Source organism: Phyllobates terribilis, unplaced genomic scaffold, assembly GCF_046119375.1.
Source record: "Phyllobates terribilis strain yellow unplaced genomic scaffold, ASM4611937v1 Scaffold_11__3_contigs__length_659146591, whole genome shotgun sequence".
Lineage (NCBI taxonomy): Eukaryota > Metazoa > Chordata > Amphibia > Anura > Dendrobatidae > Phyllobates > Phyllobates terribilis.
In genome coordinates, this window is record NW_027362771.1 from 228,182,753 (window position 1) to 228,208,570 (window position 25,818).

Consider the following 25,818-nt stretch of genomic DNA (forward strand, 5'->3'; position numbering starts at 1 on the left):
TAACAAAATGATTTTAATGCCCCTTGGAAGAGACGTGGAGTTCAGAGTGATATAACAAGATGGTTTTAATGCCCCTTGGAAGAGACGTGGAGTTCACAGTAGCTTAACAAGACAGTTTGGGTGCCCCTTGGAAGAGACCTGGAGGTCACAGTGGTTTAACAAGATGGTTTTAATGCCCCTTGGAAGAGACGTGGAGGTCAGAATGGTTTAACAAGATGGTTTTAATGCCCATTGGAAGAGACGTGGAGGTCAGAGCAGCTTAACAAGATGGTTTTAAAACCCCTTGGAAGAGATGTGGAGGTAAGAGTGGTTTAATAAGACTGTTTTAATGCCCCTTGGTAGAGATGTGGAGTTCAGAGTGGTTTAACTAGACGGTTTTAATGCCCCTTGGACAAGATGTAGATTTCAGCGTGGTTTAACAAGTCGGTTTAAATGCCTCTTGGAAGAGACGTGGAGGTCAGAGTGATATAACAAGACAGTTTTAATGCCCCTTGGAAGAGACGTGAAGTTCACAGTAGCTTAACAAGACAGTTTTAATGCCCCTTGGAAGAGACCTGAAGGTCACAGTCGATTAACAAGATGGTTTTAAGATCCCTTGGAAGAGATGTGGAGGGCACAGTAGCTTAACAAGATGATTTTAATGCACCTTGGAAGAGATTTGGAGGTCAGACTGCCTTAACAAGACGGTTTTAATGCCCCTTGGTAGAGACGTTGAGTTCTGAGTGGTTTAACAAGACGGTTTTAATGCCCCTTGGATGAGATGTGGATTTCAGCGTGGTTTAAAAAGATGGTTTAAATACCCCTTGGAAGAGACGTGGATGTCACAGTAGTTTAACAAGATGGTTTTAATGCCCCTTGGTAGAGACGTGGAGGTCACAGTAGCTTCACAAAATTGTTTTAATGCCCTTTGGAAGAGAAGTGGGGTCAGAGTGGTTTAACAAGATGGTTTTAATGCCACTTGGAAGAGACGTGGAGGTCAGAGTGGTTTAACAAGACGGTTTTAATGCCCCTTGTAAAAGACGTGGATGTCACAGTAGCTTAACAAGATGGTTTTAATGCCCCTTTGAAGAGACGTGGAGGTCACAGTAGCGTAACAAGACGATTTTTATGCCCCTTGGAAGAGACGTGGACGTCAGAGTGGTTTAATAAGATGGGTTTAATGCCCCTTGGAAAAGACGTGGAGATCAGAGTGGTTTAACAGGATGGTTTTAATGCCGCTTGGAAGAGACGTGGAGTTTAGAGTGGTTTAACAAGACATTTTTAATGCCCCTTGGAAGAGACATGGAGTTCACAGTGGCTTAACAAGATGGTTTTAATGCCCCTTGGAAGAGACGTGGAGTTCACAGCAGCTTAACAAGATGGTTTTAATGCCCCTTGGAATAGACAAGGAGGACACAGTAGCTTACCAAAATGGTTTTAATGCCCTTTGGAAGAGACGTGGAGTTCAGAGTGGTTTAACAAGACGGTTTTAATGCCCCTTGGAATAGAAAAGGAGGACAGAGTAGCTTACCAAAATGGTTTTAATGCCCTTTGGAAGAGACATGGAGGTCAGAGTGGTTTAACAAGACGGTTTTAATGCCCCTTCGAAGAGACATGGAGGTCACAGTAGCGTAACAAGACAGTTTTGGTGCCCCTTGTAAGAGACCTGGAGTTCAGAGTTGTTTAACAAGACATTTTTAATGCCCCTTGGAAGAGACGTGGAGTTCACAGTAGCTTAACAAGATGGTTTTAATGCCCCTTGGAAGAGATCTGAAGGTCAGAGTGGTTTAATAAGATGGTTTTAATGCCCCTTGTAAGAGACATGAAGATCAGAGTGGTTCAACAAGACGGTTTTAATGCCCCTTGGAAGAGACATGGAGGTCAAAGTAGCTTAACAAGATGGTTTTAATGCCCCGTGGAAGAGACGAGGAGGTCACAGTAGTTTAACAAGACGGTTTTAATGCCCCTTGGAAGAGACATGGAGTTCAGAGTGGTTTAACAAGACGGTTTTAATGCCTCTTGGGAGAGACGTGGAGGTCAGAGTGGTTTAACAAGACTGTTTTAATGCCCCTTGGAAAAGACATGAAGTTCAAAGTGGTTGAACAAGACGGTTTTAATGCCCCTTGGAAGAGACGTGGAGTTCAGAGTGGTTTAACAAGACGGTTTTAATGCCCCTTGGAAGAGACGTGGAGTTTAGAATAGTTTAACAAGATGGTTTTAATGCCCCTTGGAAGAGACATAGAGTTTAGAGTAGTTTAACAAGACGGTTTAATTGCCCCTTGGAAGAGACGTGGAGGTCACAGTAGTTTAACAAGACGGTTTTAATGCCCCTTGGTAGAAACGTGGAGGTCAAAGTAGCTTCACAAAATGGTTTTAATGCCCTTTGGAAGAGACGTGGAGGTCAGAGTGGTTTAACAAGACTGTTTTAATGCCCCTTGGAAGAGAAGTGGAGGTCACAGTAGCTTAACAAGACGATCTTAATGCCCCTTGGAAGAGACGTGGAGGTCAGAGTGGTTTAACAAGATGGTTTTAATGTCCCTTGGTAGAGACATGGAGGTCAAAGTGGTTTAACAAGATGATTTTAATGCCCCTTCGAAGAGACGTGGAGTTCAGAGTGGTTTAACAATACTCTTTTAATGCCCCTTGGAAGAGACGTGGAGTACACAGTAGCTTAGCAAGACGGTTTTAATGCCCGTTGTAAGAGACCTGGATGTCAGAGTGGTTTAACAATATGGTTTAAATGCCCCTTGGAAGAGACGTGGAGGTCACAGTAGCTTAACAATATGATTTTAATGCCCCTTGGAAGTCACATGGGGGTCACAGTAGCTTAACAAAATTGTTTTACTGCCCTTTGGAAGACACGTGGAGGTTAGAGTGGTTTAACAAGACAGTTTTAATGCCCCTTGGAAGAGACGTGGAGGTCACAGTAGCTTAACAAGACAATTTTAATGCCTTTCGGTAGAGACGTGGAGGTCAGAGTGGATTAAAATGATGGATTTAATGCCCCTTGGAAGAGATGTGGAGTTCAGAGTGGTTTAACAAGATGGTTTTAATGCCCCTTGTAAAAGACGTGGAGATAAGAGTCGTTTAAGAAGACAGTTTTAATGCCCCTTGGAAGAGACATGGAGTTCATAGTGGTTTAACAAGATGGTTTTAATGCCCCTTGGAACAGACGTGGAGTTCAGAGTGGTTTAGCAAGACGGTTTTACTGCCCCTTGGAAGAGACGTGGAGTTCAGAGTGGTTTACCAAGACGGTTTTACTGCCCCTAGGAAGAGACGTGGAGTTCAGAGTGGTTTAACAAGACGGTTTTACTGCCCCTCGGAAGAAACGTGGAGGTCAGAGTGGTTTAACAAGACAGTTTTAATGCCCCTTGGAAGAGACGTGGAGTTCAGAGTTGTTTAACAAGACTGTTTTAATGCCCCGTGGAAGAGATGTGGAGGTCACAGTAGCTTAGCAAGACGGTTTTAATGCCTCTTGGAAGAGACAAGGAGGTCAGAGTGGTTTAACAAGAAGGTTTTAATGCCCCTTGGAAGAGACGTGGAGGTCAGAGCAGTTTATCAAGATGGTTTTAATGCCCCTTGGGAGAGACGTAGAGAACAGAGTTGTATAACTAGACGGTTTAAATGCCCCTTGGAAGAGACATGGAGATCACAGTAGCTTAACAAGACAGTTTTAATGCCCCTTGGAAGAGACGTGGAGTTCAGAGTGATATAACAAGACAGTTTTAATGCCCCTTGGAAGAGACGTGAAGTTCACAGTAGCTTAACAAGACAGTTTTAATGCCCCTTGGAAGAGACCTGAAGGTCACAGTGGATTAAAAAGATGGTTTTAAGATCACTTGGAAGAGACGTGGAGGGCACAGTAGCTTAACAAGATGATTTTAATGCACCTTGGAAGAGATTTGGAGGTCAGACTGCCTTAACAAGACGGTTTTAATGCCCCTTGGTAGAGACGTGGAGGTCAGAGTGGTTTAACAAGTCGGTTTTAATGCCCCTTGAATGAGATGTGGATTTCAGCGTGGTTTAACAAGATGGTTTAAATGCCCCTTGGAAGAGACGTGGATGTCACTTTAGTTTAACTAGATGGTTTTAATGCCCCTTGGTAGAGACGTGGAGGTCACAGTAGCTTCACAAAATTGTTTTAATGCCCTTTGGAAGAGAAGTGGGGTCAGAGTGGTTTAACAAGATGGTTTTAATGCCACTTGGAAGAGACGTGGAGGTCAGAGTGGTTTAACAAGACGGTTTTAATGCCCCTTGTAAAAGACGTGGATGTCACAGTAGCTTAACAAGATGGTTTTAATGCCCCTTTGAAGAGACATGGAGGTCACAGTAGCGTAACAAGACGATTTTTATGCCCCTTGGAAGAGACGTGGACGTCAGAGTGGTTTAATAAGATGGGTTTAATGCCCCTTGGAAAAGACGTGGAGATCAGAGTGGTTTAACAGGATGGTTTTAATGCCGCTTGGAAGAGACGTGGAGTTTAGAGTGGTTTAACAAGACATTTTTAATGCCCCTTGGAAGAGACATGTAGTTCACAGTGGCTTAACAAGATGGTTTTAATGCCCCTTGGAAGAGACGTGGAGTTCACAGCAGCTTAACAAGATGGCTTTAATGCCCCTTGGAATAGACCATGAGGACACAGTAGCTTACCAAAATGGTTTTAATGCCCTTTGGAAGAGACGTGGAGGTCAGAGTGGTTTAACAAGACGGTTTTAATGCCCCTTCGAAGAGACATGGAGGTCACAGTAGCGTAACAAGACAGTTTTGGTGCCCCTTGGAAGAGACCTGGAGGTCACAGTGGTTTAACAAGATGGTTTTAATGCCCCTTGGAAGAGACGTGGAGGTCAGAATGGTTTAAGAAGATGATTTTAATGCCCCTTGGAAGAGAGGTGGAGATTAGAGTGGTTTAACAAGAAGGTTTTAATGCCCCTTGGATGAGATGTGGAGTTCAGAGTTGTTTAACAAGACATTTTTAATGCCCCTTGGAAGAGACGTGGAGTTCACAGTAGCTTAACAAGATGGTTTTAATGCCCCTTGGAAGAGATCTGGAGGTCAGAGTGGTTTAATAAGATGGTTTTAATGCCCCTTGTAAGAGACATGAAGATCAGAGTGGTTTAACAAGACGGTTTTAATGCCCCTTGGAAGAGACATGGAGGTCAAAGTAGCTTAAAAAGATGGTTTTAATGCCCCGTGGAAGAGACGAGGAGGTCACAGTAGTTTAACAAGACGGTTTTAATGCCCCTTGGTAGAGACGTGGAGGTCAAAGTAGCTTCACAAAATGGTTTTAATGCCCTTTGCAAGAGACGTGGAGGTCAGATTGGTTTAACAAGACTGTTTTAATGCCCCTTGGAAGAGACGTGGAGGTCACAGTAGCTTAACAATACGGTTTTAATGCCCCTTGGAAGAGACGTGGAGTTCAGAGTGGTTTAACAAAATGGTTTTAATGCCCCTTGGAAGAGACGTAGAGTTCATAGTAGTTTAACAAGACGGTTTTAATGACCCCTTGGAAGAGACGTGGAGATCACAGTAGCTTAACAAGACGGTTTTAATGCCCCATGGAAGAGTCGTGGAGTTCAGAGTGATATAACAAGATGGTTTTAATGCCCCTTGGGAGAGACGTGGAGATCAGAGTGGTTTAACAAGACAGTTTTAATTCCCCTTGGAAGAGACGTGGAGATCACAGTAGCTTAACAAAATGATTTTAATGCCCCTTGAAAGAGACGTGGAGTTCAGAGTGATATAACAAGACGGTTTTAATGCCCCTTGGAAGAGACGTGGAGTTCACGGTAGCTTAACAAGACAGTTTGGGTGCCCCTTGGAAGAGACCTGGAGGTCAAAGTGGTTTAACAAGATGGTTTTAATGTCCCTTGGAAAAGACGTGGAGGTCAGAATGGTTTAACAAGATGGTTTTAATGCCCATTGGAAGAGACGTGGAGGTCACAGCAGCTTAACAAGATGGTTTTAAAACCCCTTGGAAGAGATGTGGAGGTAAGAGTGGTTTAACAAGACTGTTTTAATGCCCCTTGGTAGAGATGTGGAGTTCAGAGTGGTTGAACTAGACGGTTTTAATGCCCCTTGGAATAGACATGGAGTACAGAGTGGTTTGACAAGACGGTTTTAAGGCCCCTTGGAAGAGACGTGGAGTTCAGAGTAGTTTAACAAGACGGTTTTAATGCCCCTTGGAAGAGTCGTGGAGTTCAGAGTGACATAACAAGACAGTTTTAAAGCCCTTTGGAAAAGACCTGGAGGTCACAGTAGCTTAACAAGGCGGTTTTAATGCCCCTTGGAAGAGACGTGGAGGTCAGAGTGGTTTTACAAGATGGTTTTAATGCCCCTTGGAAGAAACGTGGAGATAAGAGTGGTTTAACAAGATGTTTTTAATGCCCCTTGGAAGAGACGTGGAGTTCAGACTTGTTTAACAAGACATTTTTAATGCCCCTTGGAAGAGACGTGGAGTTCAGAGTAGCTTAACAAGATGGTTTTAATGCCCCTTGGAAGAGATCTGGAGGTCAGAGTGGTTTAATAAGATGTTTTTAATGCCCCTTGTAAGAGACGTAAAGGTCAGAGTGGTTTAAAAAGACGGTTTTAATGCCACTTGGAAGAGACATGGAGGTCAAAGTAGCTTAACAAGATGGTTTTAATGCCCCGTGGAAGAGACATGGAGGTCACAGTAGTTTAACAAGACGGTTTTAATGCCCTTTGATAGAGACGTGTAGGTCAAAGTAGCTTCACAAAATGGTTTTAATGCCCTTTGCAAGAGACGTGGAGGTCAGATTGGTTTAACAAGACTGTGTTAATGCCCCTTGGAAGAGACGTGGATTTCAGAGCGGTTTAACAAGACGGTTTTAATGCCCCTTGGAAAAGACGTGGAGTTCATAGTGGTTTAACAAGACGGTTTGAATGCCCCTTGGAAGAGACGTGTAGTTCACAGTAGCTTAACAAGACAGTTTTCGTGCCCCTTGGAAGAGACCTGGAGGTCACAGTGGTTTAACAAGATGGTTTTAATGCCCCTTGGAAGAGACGTGGAGGTCATAGTGGCTTCACAAAATGGTTTTAATGCCCTTTGGAAGAGACGTGGAGGTCAGAGTGGTTTAACAAGATGGTTTTAATGCCACTTGGAAGAGACGTGGAGGTCAGAGTGGTTTAACAAGATGGTTTTAATGACCCCTTGGAAGAGACGTGGAGGTCACAGTAGCTTAACAAGACGATTTTAATGCCCCTTGGTAGATACGTGGAGGTCAGAGTGGTTTAACTAGACGGTTTTAATGCCCCTTGGAAGAGACGTGGAGTTCAGAGTTGTTTAACAAGACGGTTTTAATGCCCCTTGGAAGAGACGTGGAGTTCAGAGTGGTTTAACAAGACGGTTTTAATGCCCCTTGGAAGAGACGTAGAGATCACGGTAGCTTAACAATACGGTTTTAATGCCCCTTGGAAGAGACATGGAGTTCAGAGTTGTTTAACAAGACGGTTTTAATGCCCCTTGGAAGAGACGTGGAGTTCAGAGTTGTTTAACAAGACGGTTTTAATGCCCCTTGGAAGAGACGTAGAGATCACAGTAGCTTAACAATACGGTTTTAATGCCCCTTGGAAGAGACATGGAGATCACAGGAGCTTAACAAGACGGTTTTAATGCCACTTGGAAGAGACGTGGAGTTCAGAGTAATATAACAAGATGGTTTTAATGCCCCTTGGAAGAGACGTGGAGCCCACAGTAGCTTAACAAGACAGTTTTAATGCCCCTTGGAAGAGACCTGGAAGTCACAGTGGTTTAACAAGATGGTTTTAATGCCCCTTGGAAGAGATGTGAAGGTAAGAGTGGTTTAACAAGACGGTTTAAATGCCCCTTGGAAGAGACGTGGAGGTCACAGTAGTTTAACAAGACGGTTTTAATGCCCCTTGGTAGAGACGTGGAGGTTACAGTAGCTACACAAAATGGTTTTAATGCCCTTTGGAAGAGACGTGGAGGTCAGAGTTGTTTAACAATACTTTTTAATGCCCCTTGGAAGAGACGTGGAGTTGACAGTAGCTTATGAAGACGGTTTTATTGCCCCTTGGAAGAGACGTGGAGATCAGAGTGGTTTAACAAGATGGTTTTAATACCCCTTGGGAGAGACGTGGAGATCAGAGTGGTTTAACAAGACGGTTTTAATGCCCCTTGGGAGAGACGTGGAGATCAGAGTGGTTTAACAAGACGGTTTTAATGCCCCTTGGGAGAGACGTGGAGATCAGAGTGGTTTAACAAGACGATTTTAATGCCCCTTGGAAGAGACGTGGAGTTCAGAGTGATATAACAAGACGGTTTTAATGCCCCTTGGAAGAGACGTGGAGTTCACAGTAGCTTAACAAGACAGTTTTGGTGCCCCTTGGAAGAGACCTGGAGGTCACAGTGGTTTAACAAGATGGTTTTAATGCCCCTTGGAAGAGACGTGGAGGTCAGAATGGTTTAACAAGATGATTTTAATGCCCCTTGGAAGAGACGTGGAGATTAGAGTGGTTTAACAAGAAGGTTTTAATGCCCCTTGGATGAGATGTGGAGTTCAGAGTTGTTTAACAAGACATTTTTAATGCCCCTTGGAAGAGACGTGGAGGTCACAGTAGCTTAACAAGATGGTTTTAATGCCCCTTGGAAGAGATCTGGAGGTCAGAGTGGTTTAATAAGATGGTTTTAATGCCCCTTGTAAGAGACATGAAGATCAGAGTGGTTTAACAAGACGGTTTTTATGCCCCTTGGAAGAGACAAGGAGATCAAAGTCGCTTAACAAGATGGTTTTAATGCCCCGTGGAAGAGACGAGGAGGCCACAGTAGTTTAACAAGACGGTTTTAATGTCCCTTGGTAGAGACGTGGAGGTCAAAGTAGCTTCACAAAATGGCTTTAATGCCCTTTGCAAGAGACGTGGAGGTCAGATTGGTTTAACAAGACTGTTTTAATGCCCCTTGGAAGAGACGTGGAGGTCACAGTAGCTTAACAATACGGTTTTAATGCCCCTTGGAAGAGACATGGAGTTCAGAGTGGTTTAACAAAACGGTTTTAATGTCCCTTGGAAGAGACGTGGAGTTCATAGTGATTTAACAAGACGGTTTTAATGCCCCTTGGAAGAGACGTGGAGATCACAGTAGCTTAACAAGACGGTTTTAATGCCCCTTGGAAGAGTCGTGGAGTTCAGAGTGATATAACAAGATGGTTTTAATGCCCCTTCGAAGAGACGTGGAGGTCACAGTAGCTGAAAAAGACGATTTTAATGCCCCTTGGAAGAGACGTGGAGGTCAGAGTGGTTTAGTAAGATGGTTTTAAAGCCCCTTGGAGGAGACGTGGATTTCAGAGTGGTTTAACAAGACTGTTTTATTGCCCCTTGGAAGAGACGTGGGGTTCAGAGTGGTTTAAAAAGAAAGTTTTAATGCCCTTTGGAAGAGACGTGGAGGTCACAGTAGATGAACAAGATAGTTTTAATACCCCTTGGAAGAGACGTGGAGGTCAGAGAGGTTTAAAAAGACGGTATTAATGCCCCTTGGAAGACACGTGGAGTTCAAAGTGGTTAAACAAGATGGTTTTAATGCCCCTTGGAAAAGACGTGGAGATCAGCGTGGTTTAACAAGACGGTTTTAATGCCCCTTGGTAGAGACGTGGAGGTCACAGAAGCTTAACAAGACGGTTTTAATGCCCCTTGGAAGAGACATGGAGTTCAGAGTGGTTTAACAAGATGGTTTTAATGCCTCTTGGGAGAGACGTGGAGGTCAGAGTGGTTTAACAAGACTGTTTTAATGCTCCTTGGAAAAGACATGGAGTTCAAATTGGTTTAACAAGACGGTTTTAATGCCGCTTGGAAGAGACGTGGAGTTCAGAGTGGTTTAACAAGACGTTTTAATGCCCTTTGGAAGAGACGTGGAGTTTAGAATAGTTTAACAAGACGGTTTTAATTCCCCTTGGAAGAGACATAGAGTTTAGAGTAGTTTAAAAAGACGGTTTAATTGCCCCTTGGAAGAGACGTGGAGGTCACAGTAGTTTAACAAGACGGTTTTAATGCCCCTTGGTAGAAACGTGGAGGTCAAAGTAGCTTCACAAAATGGTTTTAATGCCCTTTGGAAGAGACGTGGAGGTCAGAGTCGTTTAACAAGACTGTTTTAATGCCCCTTGGAAGAGAAGTGGAGGTCACAGTAGCTTAACAAGATGATTTTAATGCCCCTTGGAAGAGACGTGGAGTTCAGATTGGTTTAACAAGACGGTTTTAATGCCCCTTGGAAGAGACGTGGAGATCACAGTAGCTTAACAAGACGGTTTTAATGCCCCTTGCAAGAGACGTGGAGATCAGAGTGATATAACAAGATGGTTTTAATGCCACTTGGAAAAGACGTGGAGGTCACAGTAGCTTAACAAGACCGTATTAATGCCCCTTGGAAGAGACGTGGAGGTCAGAGTGGTTTAACAAGATGGTTTTAATGCCCCTTGGAAGAGACATGGGGGTCAAAGTGGTTTAACAAGATGATTTTAATGTCCCTTCGAAGGGACGTGGAGTTCAGAGTGGTTTAACAATACTCTTTTAATGCCCCTTGGAAGAGACGTGGAGTACACAGTAGCTTAACAAGACGGTTTTAATGCCCGTTGTAAGAGACCTGGATGTCAGAGTGGTTTAACAATATGGTTTAAATGCCCCTTGGAAGAGACGTGGAGGTCACAGTAGCTTAACAATATGATTTTAATGCCCCTTGGAAGTCACATGGGGGTCACAGTAGCTTAACAAAATTGTTTTAATGCCCTTTGGAAGAGACGTGGAGGTTAGAGTGGTTTAACAAGACAGTTTTAATGCACCTTGGAAGAGACGTGGAGGTCACAGTAGCTTAACAAGACAATTTTAATGCCTTTTGGTAGAGACGTGGAGGTCAGAGTGGATTAAAATGATGGTTTTAATGCCCCTTGGAAGAGATGTGGAGTTCAGAGTGGTTTAACAAGACGGTTTTAATGCCCCTTGTAAAAGACGTGGAGATAAGAGACGTTTAAGAAAACAGTTTTAATGCCCCTTGGAAGAGACGTGGAGTTCATAGTGGTTTAACAAGATGGTTTTAATGCCCCTTGGAACAGACGTGGAGTTCAGAGTGGTTTAGCAAGACGGTTTTAATGCCCCTTGGAAGAGACGTGGAGTTCAGCGTGGTTTAACAAGACAGTTTTAATGCCCCTTGGAAGAGACGTGGAGTTCAGAGTTGTTTAACAAGACTGTGTTAATGCCCCGTGGAAGAGATGTGGAGGTCACAGTAGCTTAGCAAGACGGTTTTAATGCCTCTTGAAAGAGACAAGGAGGTCAGAGTGGTTTAACAAGATGGTTTTAATGCCCCTTGGAAGAGACGTGGAGGTCAGAGCAGTTTATCAAGATGGTTTTAATGCCCCTTGGGAGAGACGTAGAGAACAGAGTGGTATAACTAGACGGTTTTAATGCCCCTTGGAAGAGACGTGGAGATCACAGTAGCTTAACAAGACAGTTTTAATGCCCCTTGTAAGAGACGTGGAGTTCAGAGTGATATAACAAGACAGTTTTAATGCCCCTTGGAAGAGACGTGAAGTTTACAGTTGCTTAACAAGACAGTTTTAATGCCCCTTGTAAGAGACCTGAAGGTCACAGTGGATTAACAAGATGGTTTTAAGATCCCTTGGAAGAGACCTGGAGGTCACAGTGGTTTAACAAGATGGTTTTAATGCCCCTTGGAAGAGACGTGGAGGTCAGGATGGTTTAACAAGATGATTTTAATGCCCCTTGGAAGAGATGTGGAGATTAGAGTGGTTTAAGAAGAAGGTTTTAATGCCCCTTGGATGAGATGTGGAGTTCAGAGTTGTTTAACAAGACATTTTTAATGCCCCTTGGAAGAGACGTGGAGTTCACAGTAGCTTAACAAGATGGTTTTAATGCCCCTTGGAAGAGATCTGGAGGTCAGAGTGGTTTAACAATACTTTTTAATGCCCCTTGGAAGAGACGTGGAGTTGACAGTAGCTTATGAAGACGGTTTTATTGCCCCTTGGAAGAGACCTGGAGGTCAGAGTGGTTTAACAAGTTGGTTTTATTGCCCCTTGGAAGAGACGTGGAGGTCAGAGTGGTTTAACAAAATGGATTTTATGACCCTTGGAAGAGACGTGGAGGTCACAGTAGCTTAACAATGTGGTTTTAATGCACCTTGGAAGTGACATGGAGGTCACAGTAGCTTTACAAAATCGTTTTAATGCCCTTTGCAATAGACATGGAGGTCAGAGTGGTTTAACAAGATGGTTTTAATGCCCCTTGGAAGAGACGTGGAGGTCACAGTAGCTTAACAAGACGATTTTAATGCCCCTTGGAAGATACGTGGAGGTCAGATTGGTTTAAATAGACGGTTTTAATGCCCCTTGGAATAGACGTGGAGTACAGAGTGGTTTGACAAGACGGTTTTAATGCCCCTTGGAAGAGACGTGGAGTTCAGAGTGATATAACAAGACGGTTTTAATGCCCCTTGGAAAAGACGTGGAGGTCACAGTAGCTTAACAAGACGGTTTTAATGCCCCTTGGAAGAGACGTGGAGGTCACAATAGCATAACAAGACGATTTTTATGCCCTTTGGAAGAGACGTGGAGGTCAGAGTGGTTTAATAAGATGGTTTTAATGCCCCTTGGATGAGCCCTGGAGTTCAGAGTTGTTTAACAAGACATTTTTAATGCCCCTTAGAAGAGACGTGGAGTTCACAGTAGCTTAACAAGATGGTTTTAATGCCCCTTGGAAGAGATCTGGAGGTCAGAGTGGTTTAATAAGATGGTTTTAATGCCACTTGTAAGAGACGTGAAGGTCAGAGTGGTTTAACAAGACGGTTTTAATGCCCCTTGGAAGAGACATGGAGGTCAAAGTAGCTTCACAAAATGGTTTTAATGCCCTTTTCAAGAGACGTGGAGGTCAGATTGGTTTAACAAGACGGTTTTAATGCCCCTTGGAAGAGACGTGGAGGTCACAGTAGCTTAACAAGACGGTTTTAATGCCCCTTGGAAGAGACGTGGAGTTCAGAGTGGTTTATCAAGACGGTTTTAATGCCCCTTGGAAGAGACGTGGAGTTCATAGTGGTTTAACAAGACGGTTTTAATGCCCCTTGGAAGAGTCCTGGAGTTCAGAGTGATATAACAAGATAATTTTAATGCCCCTTGGGAGAGACGTGGAGATCAGAGTGGTTTAACAAGATGGTTTTAATACCCCTTGGGAGAGACTTGGAGATCAGAGTGGTTTAACAAGACGGTTTTAATGCCCCTTGGGAGAGACGTGGAGATCAGAGTGGTTTAACAAGACGATTTTAATGCCCCTTGGAAGAGACGTGGAGTTCAGAGTGATATAACAAGACGGTTTTAATGCCCCTTGGAAGAGACGTGGAGTTCACAGTAGCTTAACAATACAGTTTTGGTGCCCCTTGGAAGAGACCTGGAGGTCACAGTGGTTTAACAAGATGGTTTTCATGCCCCTTGGAAGAGACGTGGTGGTCAGAATGGTTTAACAAGATGATTTTAATGCCCCTTGGAAGAGACGTGGAGATTAGAGTGGTTTAACAAGAAGGTTTTAATGCCCCTTGGATGAGATGTGGAGTTCTGAGTTGTTTAACAAGACATTTTTAATGCCCCTTGGAAGAGACGTGGAGGTCACAGTAGCTTAACAGGATGGTTTTAATGCCCCTTGGAAGAGATCTGGAGGTCAGAGTCGTTTAATAAGATGGTTTTAATGCCCCTTGTAAGAGACATGAAGATCAGAATGGTTTAACAAGACGGTTTTTATGCCCCTTGGAAGAGACATGGAGATCAAAGTAGCTTAACAAGATGGTTTTAATGCCCCGTGGAAGAGACGAGGAGGCCACAGTAGTTTAACAAGACGGTTTTAATGTCCCTTGGTAGAGACGTGGAGGTCAAAGTAGCTTCACAAAATGGCTTTAATGCCCTTTGCAAGAGACGTGGAGGTCAGATTGGTTTAACAAGACTGTTTTAATGCCCCTTGGAAGAGACGTGGAGGTCACAGTAGCTTAACAATACGGTTTTAATGCCCCTTGGAAGAGACATGGAGTTCAGAGTGGTTTAACAAAACGGTTTTAATGTCCCTTGGAAGAGATGTGGAGTTCATAGTGATTTAACAAGACGGTTTTAATGCCCCTTGGAAGAGACGTGGAGATCACAGTAGCTTAACAAGACGGTTTTAATGCCCCTTGGAAGAGTCGTGGAGTTCAGAGTGATATAACAAGACGGTTTTAATGCCCCTTCGAAGAGACGTGGAGGTCACAGTAGCTGAAAAAGACGATTTTAATGCCCCTTGGAAGAGACGTGGAGGTCAGAGTGGTTTAGTAAGATGGTTTTAAAGCCCCTTGGAGGAGACGTGGATTTCAGAGTGGTTTAACAAGACTGTTTTATTGCCCCTTGGAAGAGACGTGGGGTTCAGAGTGGTTTAAAAAGAAAGTTTTAATGCCCTTTGGAAGAGACGTGGAGGTCACAGTAGATGAACAAGATAGTTTTAATACCCCTTGGAAGAGACGTGGAGGTCAGAGAGGTTTAAAAAGACGGTATTAATGCCCCTTGGAAGACACGTGGAGTTCAAAGTGGTTAAACAAGATGGTTTTAATGCCCCTTGGAAAAGACCTGGAGATCAGCGTGGTTTAACAAGACGGTTTTAATGCCCCTTGGTAGAGACGTGGAGGTCACAGAAGCTTAACAAGACGGTTTTAATGCCCCTTGGAAGAGACATGGAGTTCAGAGTGGTTTAACAAGATGGTTTTAATGCCTCTTGGGAGAGACGTGGAGGTCAGAGTGGTTTAACAAGACTGTTTTAATGCTCCTTGGAAAAGACATGGAGTTCAAATTGGTTTAACAAGACGGTTTTAATGCCCCTTGGAAGAGACGTGGAGTTCAGAGTGGTTTAACAAGACGGTTTTAATGCCCTTTGGAAGAGACGTGGAGTTTAGAATAGTTTAACAAGACGGTTTTAATTCCCCTTGGAAGAGACATAGAGTTTAGAGTAGTTTAACAAGACGGTTTAATTGCCCCTTGGAAGAGACGTGGAGGTCACAGTAGTTTAACAAGACGGTTTTAATGCCCCTTGGTAGAAACGTGGAGGTCAAAGTAGCTTCACAAAATGGTTTTAATGCCCCTTGGGAGAGACGTGGAGATCAGAGTGGTTTAACAAGATCGTTTTAATACCCCTTGGGAGAGACGTGGAGATCAGAGTGGTTTAACAAGACGGTTTTAATGCCCCTTGGGAGAGACGTGGAGATCAGAGTGGTTTAACAAGACGATTTTAATGCCCCTTGGAAGAGACGTGGAGTTCAGAGTGATATAACAAGACGGTTTTAATGCCCCTTGGAAGAGACGTGGAGTTCACAGTAGCTTAACAATACAGTTTTGGTGCCCCTTGGAAGAGACCTGGAGGTCACAGTGGTTTAACAAGATGGTTTTCATGCCCCTTGGAAGAGACGTGGTGGTCAGAATGGTTTAACAAGATGATTTTAATGCCCCTTGGAAGAGACGTGGAGATTAGAGTGGTTTAACAAGAAGGTTTTAATGCCCCTTGGATGAGATGTGGAGTTCTGAGTTGTTTAACAAGACATTTTTAATGCCCCTTGGAAGAGACGTGGAGGTCACAGTAGCTTAACAAGATGGTTTTAATGCCCCTTGGAAGAGATCTGGAGGTCAGAGTCGTTTAATAAGATGGTTTTAATGCCCCTTGTAAGAGACATGAAGATCAGAATGGTTTAACAAGACGGTTTTTATGCCCCTTGGAAGAGACATGGAGATCAAAGTAGCTTAACAAGATGGTTTTAATGCCCCGTGGAAGAGACGAGGAGGCCACAGTAGTTTAACAAGACGGTTTTAATGTCCCTTGGTAGAGACGTGGAGGTCAAAGTAGCTTCACAAAATGGCTTTAATGCCCTTTGCAAGAGACGTGGAGGTCAGATTGGTTTAACAAGACTGTTTTAATGCCCCTTGGAAGAGACGTGGAGGTCACAGTAGCTTAACAGTACGGTTTTAATGCCCCTTGGAAGAGACATGGAGTTCAGAGTGGTTTAACAAAACGGTTTTAATGTCCCTTGGAAGAGATGTGGAGTTCATAGTGATTTAACAAGACGGTTTTAATGCCCCTTGGAAGAGACGTGGAGATCACAGTAGCTTAACAAGACGGTTTTAATGCCCCTTGGAAGAGTCGTGGAGTTCAGAGTGATATAACAAGACGGTTTTAATGCCCCTTCGAAGAGACGTGGAGGTCACAGTAGCTGAAAAAGACGATTTTAATGCCCCTTGGAAGAGACGTGGAGGTCAGAGTGGTTTAGTAAGATGGTTTTAAAGCCCCTTGGAGGAGACGTGGATTTCAGAGTGGTTTAACAAGACTGTTTTATTGCCCCTTGGAAGAGACGTGGGGTTCAGAGTGGTTTAAAAAGAAAGTTTTAATGCCCTTTGGAAGAGACGTGGAGGTCACAGTAGATGAACAAGATAGTTTTAATACCCCTTGGAAGAGACGTGGAGGTCAGAGAGGTTTAAAAAGACGGTATTAATGCCCCTTGGAAGACACGTGGAGTTCAAAGTGGTTAAACAAGATGGTTTTAATGCCCCTTGGAAAAGACCTGGAGATCAGCGTGGTTTAACAAGACGGTTTTAATGCCCCTTGGTAGAGACGTGGAGGTCACAGAAGCTTAACAAGACGGTTTTAATGCCCCTTGGAAGAGACATGGAGTTCAGAGTGGTTTAACAAGATGGTTTTAATGCCTCTTGGGAGAGACGTGGAGGTCAGAGTGGTTTAACAAGACTGTTTTAATGCTCCTTGGAAAAGACATGGAGTTCAAATTGGTTTAACAAGACGGTTTTAATGCCCCTTGGAAGAGACGTGGAGTTCAGAGTGGTTTAACAAGACGGTTTTAATGCCCTTTGGAAGAGACGTGGAGTTTAGAATAGTTTAACAAGACGGTTTTAATTCCCCTTGGAAGAGACATAGAGTTTAGAGTAGTTTAACAAGACGGTTTAATTGCCCCTTGGAAGAGACGTGGAGGTCACAGTAGTTTAACAAGACGGTTTTAATGCCCCTTGGTAGAAACGTGGAGGTCAAAGTAGCTTCACAAAATGGTTTTAATGCCCTTTGGAAGAGACGTGGAGGTCAGAGTGGTTTAACAAGACTGTTTTAATGCCCCTTGGAAGAGAAGTGGAGGTCACAGTAGCTTAACAAGATGATTTTAATGCCCCTTGGAAGAGACGTGGAGTTCAGATTGGTTTAACAAGACGGTTTTAATGCCCCTTGGAAGAGACGTGGAGATCACAGTAGCTTAACAAGACGGTTTTAATGCCCCTTGCAAGAGACGTGGAGATCAGAGTGATATAACAAGATGGTTTTAATGCCACTTGGAAAAGACGTGGAGGTCACAGTAGCTTAACAAGAGCGTATTAATGCCCCTTGGAAGAGAAGTTGAGGTCAGAGTGGTTTAACAAGATGGTTTTAATGCCCCTTGGAAGAGACATGGGGGTCAAAGTGGTTTAACAAGATGATTTTAATGTCCCTTCGAAGGGACGTGGAGTTCAGAGTGGTTTAACAATACTCTTTTAATGCCCCTTGGAAGATACGTGGAGTACACAGTAGCTTAACAAGACGGTTTTAATGCCCGTTGTAAGAGACCTGGATGTCAGAGTGGTTTAACAATATGGTTTAAATGCCCCTTGGAAGAGACGTGGAGGTCACAGTAGCTTAACAATATGATTTTAATGCCCCTTGGAAGTCACATGCGGGTCACAGTAGCTTAACAAAATTGTTTTAATGCCCTTTGGAAGAGATGTGGAGGTTAGAGTGGTTTAACAAGACAGTTTTAATGCACCTTGGAAGAGACGTGGAGGTCACAGTAGCTTAACAAGACAATTTTAATGCCTTTTGGTAGAGACGTGGAGGTCAGAGTGGATTAAAATGATGGTTTTAATGCCCCTTGGAAGAGATGTGGAGTTCAGAGTGGTTTAACAAGACGGTTTTAATGCCCCTTGTAAAAGACGTGGAGATAAGAGTCGTTTAAGAAGACAGTTTTAATGCCCCTTGGAAAAGACGTGGAGTTCATAGTGGTTTAACAAGATGGTTTTAATGCCCCTTGGAACAGACGTGGAGTTCAGAGTGGTTTAGCAAGACGGTTTTAATGCCCCTTGGAAGAGACGTGGAGTTCAGAGTGGTTTAACAAGACAGTTTTAATGCCCCTTGGAAGAGACGTGGCATTTAGAGTGGTTTAACAAGACATTTTTAATGCCCCTTGGAAGAGACGTGGAGTTCACAGTAGCTTAACAAGATGGTTTTAATGCCCCTTGGAAGAGATCTGGAGGTCAGAGTGGTTTAATAAGATGGTTTTAATGCCCCTTGTAACAGACATGAAGATCAGAGTGGTTTAACAAGACGGTTTTAATGCCCCTTGGAAGAGACATGGAGGTCAAAGTAGCTTAACAAGATAGTTTTAATGCCCCGTGGAAGAGACGAGGAGGTCACAGTAGTTTAACAAGACAGTTTTAATGCCCCTTGGTAGAGACGTGGAGGTCAAAGTAGCTTCACAAAATGGTTTTAATGCCCTTTGCAAGAGACGTGGAGGTCAGATTGGTTTAACAAGACTGTTTTAATGCCCCTTGGAAGAGACGTGGAGGTCACAGTAGCTTAATAATACGGTTTTAATGCCCCTTGGAAGAGACGTGGAGTTCAGAGTGGTTTAACAAAACGGTTTTAATGCCCCATGGAAGAGACGTGGAGTTCATAGTGGTTTAACAAGACAGTTTTAATGACCCCTTGGAAGAGACGTGGAGATCACAGTAGCTTAACAAGACGGTTTTAATGCCCCTTGGAAGAGTCGTGGAGTTCAGAGTGATATAACAAGATGGTTTTAATGCCCCTTGGGAGAGACGTGGAGATCAGAGTGGTTTAACAAGACGGTTTTAATTCCCCTTGGAAGAGACGTGGAGATCACAGTAGCTTAACAAAATGATTTTAATGCCCCTTGGAAGAGACGTGGAGTTCAGAGTGATATAACAAGATGGTTTTAATGCCCCTTGGAAGAGACGTGGAGTTCACAGTAGCTTAACAAGACAGTTTGGGTGCCCCTTGGAAGAGACCTGGAGGTCACAGTGGTTTAACAAGATGGTTTTAATGCCCCTTGGAAGAGACGTGGAGGTCAGAATGGTTTAACAAGATGGTTTTAATGCCCATTGGAAGAGACGTGGAGGTCAGAGCAGCTTAACAAGATGGTTTTAAAACCCCTTGGAAGAGATGTGGAGGTAAGAGTGGTTTAATAAGACTGTTTTAATGCCCCTTGGTAGAGATGTGGAGTTCAGAGTGGTTTAACTAGATGGTTTTAATGCCCCTTGGACGAGATGTAGATTTCAGCGTGGTTTAACAAGTCGGTTTAAATGCCCCTTGGAAGAGACGTGGAGGTCAGAGTGATATAACAAGACAGTTTTAATGCCCCTTGGAAGAGACGTGAAGTTCACAGTAGCTTAACAAGACAGTTTTAATGCCCCTTGGAAGAGACCTGAAGGTCACAGTCGATTAACAAGATGGTTTTAAGATCCCTTGGAAGAGATGTGGAGGGCACAGTAGCTTAACAAGATGATTTTAATGCACCTTGGAAGAGATTTGGAGGTCAGACTGCCTTAACAAGACGGTTTTAATGCCCCTTGGTAGAGACGTGGAGTTCTGAGTGATTTAACAAGACGGTTTTAATGCCCCTTGGATGAGATGTGGATTTCAGCGTGGTTTAACAAGATGGTTTAAATATCCCTTGGAAGAGACGTGGATGTCACAGTAGTTTAACAAGATGGTTTTAATGCCCCTTGGTAGAGACGTGGAGGTCACAGTAGCTTCACAAAATTGTTTTAATGCCCTTTGGAAGAGAAGTGGGGTCAGAGTGGTTTAACAAGATGGTTTTAATGCTACTTGGAAGAGACGTGGAGGTCAGAGTGGTTTAACAAGACGGTTTTAATGCCCCTTGTAAAAGACGTGGATGTCACAGTAGCTTAACAAGATGGTTTTAATGCCCCTTTGAAGAGACCTGGAGGTCACAGTAGCGTAACAAGACGATTTTTATGCCCCTTGGAAGAGACGTGGAGATCAGAGTGGTTTAACAGGATGGTTTTAATGCCGCTTGGAAGAGACGTGGAGTTTAGAGTGGTTTAACAAGACATTTTTAATGCCCCTTGGAAGCGAAATGGAGTTCACAGTGGCTTAACAAGGTGGTTTTAATGCCCCTTGGAAGAGACGTGGAGTTCACAGCAGCTTAACAAGATGGTTTTAATGCCCCTTGGAATAGACAAGGAAGACACAGTAGCTTACCAAAATGGTTTTAATGCCCTTTGGAAGAGACGTGGATGTCAGAGTGGTTTAACAAGACGGTTTTAATGCCCCTTGGAATAGACAAGGAGGACAGAGTAGCTTACCAAAATGGTTTTAATGCCCTTTGGAAGAGACATGGAGGTCAGAGTGGTTTAACAAGACGGTTTTAATGCCCCTTCGAAGAGACATGGAGGTCACAGTAGCGTAACAAGACAGTTTTGGTGCCCCTTGGAAGAGACCTGGAGTTCAGAGTTGTTTAACAAGACATTTTTAATGCCCCTTGGAAGAGATGTGGAGTTCACAGTAGCTTAACAAGATGGTTTTAATGCCCCTTGGAAGAGATCTGAAGGTCAGAGTGGTTTAATAAGATGGTTTTAATGCCCCTTGTAAGAGACATGAAGATCAGATTGGTTTAACAAGACGGTTTTAATGCCCCTTGGAAGAGACATGGAGGTCAAAGTAGCTTAACAAGATGGTTTTAATGCCCCGTGGAAGAGACGAGGAGGTCACAGTAGTTTAACAAGACGGTTTTAATGCCCCTTGGAAGAGACATGGAGTTCAGAGTGGTTTAACAAGACGGTTTTAATGCCGCTTGGAAGAGACGTGTAGTTCAGAGTGGTTTAACAAAACGGTTTTAATGCCCCTTGGAAGAGACATGGAGTTCATAGTGGTTTAACAAGACGGTTTTAATGCCCCTTGGAAGAGACGTGGAGATCACAGTAGCTTAAAAAGACGGTTTTAATGCCCCTTGGAAGAGTCGTGGAGTTCAGAGTGATATAACAAGATGGTTTTAATGCCCCTTGGGAGAGACGTGGAGATCAGAGTGGTTTAACAAGACGGTTTTAATTCCCCTTGGAAGAGACGTGGAGATCACAGTAGCTTAACAAAATGATTTTAATGCCCCTTGGAAGAGACGTGGAGTTAAGAGTGATATAACAAGATGGTTTTAATGAACCTTGGAAGAGACGTGGAGTTCACAGTAGCTTAACAAGACAGTTTGGGTGCCCCTTGGAAGAGACCTGGAGGTAACAGTGGTTTAACAAGATGGTTTTAATGCCCCTTGGAAGAGACGTGGAGGTCAGAATGGTTTAACAAGATGGTTTTAATGCCCATTGGAAGAGACGTGGAGGTCACAGCAGCTTAACAAGATGGTTTTAAAACCCCTTGGAAGAGATGTGGAGGTAAGAGTGGTTTAACAAGACTGTTTTAATGCCCCTTGGTAGAGATATGGAGTTCAGAGTGGTTTAACTAGACGGTTTTAATGCCCCTTGGACGAGATGTGGATTTCAGCGTGGTTTAACAAGTCGGTTTAAATGCCCCTTGGAAGAGACGTGGAGGTCAGAGTGATATAACAAGACAGTTTTAATGCCCCTTGGAAGAGACGTGAAGTTCACAGTAGCTTAACAAGACAGTTTTAATGCCCCTTGGAAGAGACCTGAAGGTCACAGTGGATTAACAAGATGGTTTTAAGATCCCTTGGAAGAGACGTGGAGGGCACAGTAGCTTAACAAGATGATTTTAATGCACCTTGGAAGAGATTTGGAGGTCAGACTGCCTTAACAAGACGGTTTTAATGCCCCTTGGTAGAGACGTGGAGTTCAGAGTGGTTTAACAAGACGGTTTTAATGCCCCTTGGATGAGATGTGGATTTCAGCGTGGTTTAAGAAGATGGCTTAAATGCCCCTTGGAAGAGACGTGGATGTCACAGTAGTTTAACAAGATGGTTTTAATGCCCCTTGGTAGAGACGTGGAGGTCACAGTAGCTTCACAAAATTGTTTTAATGCCCTTTGGAAGAGAAGTGGGGTCAGAGTGGTTTAACAAGATGGTTTTAATGCCACTTGGAAGAGACGTGGAGGTCAGAGTGGTTTAATAAGATGAGTTTAATGCCCCTTGGAAAAGACGTGGAGTTCAGAGTGGTTTAACAAGACGGTTTTAATGCCCCTTGTAAAAGACGTGGTTGTCACAGTAGCTTAACAAGATGGTTTTAATGCCCCTTTGAAGAGACGTGGAGGTCACAGTAGCGTAACAAGACGATTTTTATGCCCCTTGGAAGAGACGTGGACGTCAGAGTGGTTTAATAAGATGAGTTTAATGCCCCTTGGAAAAGACCTGGAGATCAGAGTGGTTTAACAGGATGGTTTTAATGCCGCTTGGAAGAGACGTGGAGTTTAGAGTGTTTTAACAAGACATTTTTAATGCCCCTTGGAAGAGACATGGAGTTCACAGTGGCTTAACACTAGAACTACTGATGGAGTCATTTTGACTCCTTTCGTTTTTTATTTCTCTTCTGTGACTACATTTTTCAGAATTCCGGCTTGAAACTCTCTGACTTTTCCTCAAATGTGATGTGAAAAAAGATTTTGTGAGAATAAATAATTTTGGTGAAAAATTTGCGTGTTTTTTTCAAAATTTACCAAGAACTACTGAAGGGAGTCATTTTGACTCCCTACTATATTTTGAGGTCCTTTTGTCACTAAATGTTGCTATAAAATTTTGTGCATAATTTTTTCACTCTGTCTTATTTACCCTGATGTTCATATAGATGTAGTTCAATTTACATGTCAACTTTTCACATTTTCCTTGCGTTTTACCTGCTTGTATTACTGTGTAATGCTGAACAAAATAGCTTGTTTACTCTAGGCTCTTATCTTATGCTAATGAAGGGTGGTGTTTTTCTAAGGTCCTAGCAGGAGACAGTATTCTGGATAGTAACTTTACTTTCAGTTCAGCTGAAGAGACAAAGAGAACAGACGCAGACATACGAGCTCTGAAGACTCATACAGGTATGAATTGTTATGAAATAGTTTAGCTGTCTGTCAACTGATTCAGCCCACCTACTTTTGAAGGTGGCAGAACAGTTATTATTTCTTTTAGTTTTCATTTCATTTCTATTTTTCAGCAGGGAACTATATAGAATTATGGAATTTGTGAGGAATATGGAGAGAAGACGTTTGATAAAGCCTCAGGATATTCTGGCTACTTTGCAATCCATACCGGAGGATGAATCGGAATCCGAATTGCAGGAACATGTATTTGATTCTGACAGTGATGAAGATTTCATTCCTCAGAACATATCAAGTGAATCTGAAGACTCAGAAGGAACAAATCCAGAAGGTAAGTAGTTATGTGTATTTATTTGTTCTTCCACACACTGAGTTAGGGCCTGTGCACACTAGCAGAATTCTGGCTGAATAGCCATCTGGATATTCTTGCCGCAATACAGGCCGTACCTGCCCGCTCATGCCTGAAGCTCCGCTCCGAACCCCGGGCTGGAGCCGCTGTCAGGGACAGAGCAGCGCTTGATTACGCGCGAGCACGGCTCCGTCCCAGACAGCGGCTCCAGCCCGGGGTTCGGAGCGGAGCTTCAGGTATGAAACTCCGCTCTGTACCTGAGCGGGCAGGTACGGGCCGGATTGTGGTGAGAATATCCGGTCGGATATTCCGCCGCTAATCCAGCCAGTGTGCACGGACCCTTACAAAACAAAAATTCTAAATATTCATCAACTTTTTTACAGATATTCCAAGCACATCAACTGGGGATCGGGCTCATGCAGTTATGTTGCCTCGTGACCATCCTCCTGGTCGTGGACAGAAAAAATCAGCAAAACGTCCCAGAAATGAAAGAACAACAGATAACGATGGCGGCGAAGGTAATGCAACAACAAACACCAGAAAAGGCGAATCTGAAGGAATACTAGTTTCAGCGGATGGTATTCAATGGAAACCTGTTGAAATTGGAGAACACTTGCCTGGTAGGCGTGACAGCCAAAATATTCTTCGAGAAGCACCTGGCCCTACAGGATACGCCAGAAGAAATATCATTATCGATAGTCCTTTGAGCGCATGGCGTTTATTTTTTGATTCATATATATTGACACATATAAAGAACTGTACGCTTGCAGAAGCATGCAGGAACAATAATTTACAGTTTACTCTATCTGATGAGGAGCTAGATGCATTCATTGCGATATTCTATGCTCGTGGAATATCTGGCACGAACCATCACTCGATTAGCAGTATTTGGTGTAATGACTGGGGAATACCGTTTTGCAAAGCGACAATGTCTAGGGACCGCTTTGTTGAAATTATGAGGTTTCTCAGATTTGATGAGAAATCTACTCGATCGGAGAGACTGCAAACGGACAAGTTTGCTCTATTTTCTACTGTGTGGGACAGGTTTATTGAAAATTGTATTGCGTGTTACAAACCTGGCCCATACATAACGGTGGTTGAGCAACTTTTCCCAAGCAAAACTAGGTGTCCATTCACGCAGTACATGCCTTCCAAACCAGATAAATATGGCCACAAATATTGGCTAGCTGTTGATAAGAGGAGAAAATATCTGGCAAATGGCTTCCCTTATCTAGGCAAAGATGACACACGCCGTGCTGAGGACCGTTTAGCTGACCATGTGGTAATGAAAAAAGGTCGTTTTTGAAAAAAGGTCGCAATGTTACAACCGATAATTATTTTACTTCAGTAAAATTAGCTAAACAGCTAAAAAGCAAAGGAACAACCATCGTTGGAACAATGAACAAGATAAGGCGAGAAGTGCCTAAAGAAATAAAATCCATGAAAGAGGAATTGTACAACACTAAAGTGTTTAGAAATGAAGACAATTTTACACTTACAGTATATCAAGGAAAGCCCAACAAAAATGTTGTCATTTTGAGTTCCGTCCATCCAGATGTTGTTGTTGCGTCTGATTCCGCTAAAAAAACTCCAGAAACGGTAAAGTTTTACAATGAAACAAAATATGGAGTAGATGTAGTGGATCAGATGGCACGAAAATATACCACACGAACATGCACAAGGAGATGGCCTGTTCATGCATTTGAAAATGCCTTAGACTTTGCGGGTATAAATGCATGGATAATATTCAAGGAGATTACCCACCAAAAAATGTCACGCAAGGCATTTTTGCAAACGCTTGTGAGAGAGTTGAGTGGTCCTTATGTCACAGATAGGGAAAAGTGTTCCACGTCCCAAGTTTCTACATGATCAGAAGTGATGGTTCAAACAAAATTTTGCCAGATCAAAGAAAAGTGCAAGAAAAATAGATCTGTCGGAAATTGTAAGACTTGTGGTAAGTCTTTGTGTGGGCAATGTACTGCCATAAATCAAAGGCAATGCCTAAAATGCGAAACACCAAATGCTTAGAAGGTGAATTCTGCGCCATATTTTCATTTTTATGCTCCTCCACCTACATTTTCTCTGCTTTTTGTTCTTCAGTTGTTGTTTATATGTGTGCACTTGAATAAAAAAAATTTTTTGAAAAACGTCTATTATAATTATTGCTATTTTCTGTAGAAAAATAAGAAAAGCAGAAAAAAAACAATCAAAAGCATTACTGTTGGATCGCACAATAATAATACATTACAAAAAATATAATTATTAATAAATAACCACAAATGAAACTCTAAAAATAAACGAAAACAAACAAGGAGTCAAAATGACTCCTTTCAGTAGTTCTAGGCGGGGTCACGAGTCCAGTAGTCCTAGTGTTAACAAGATGGTTTTAATGACCCTTGGAAGAG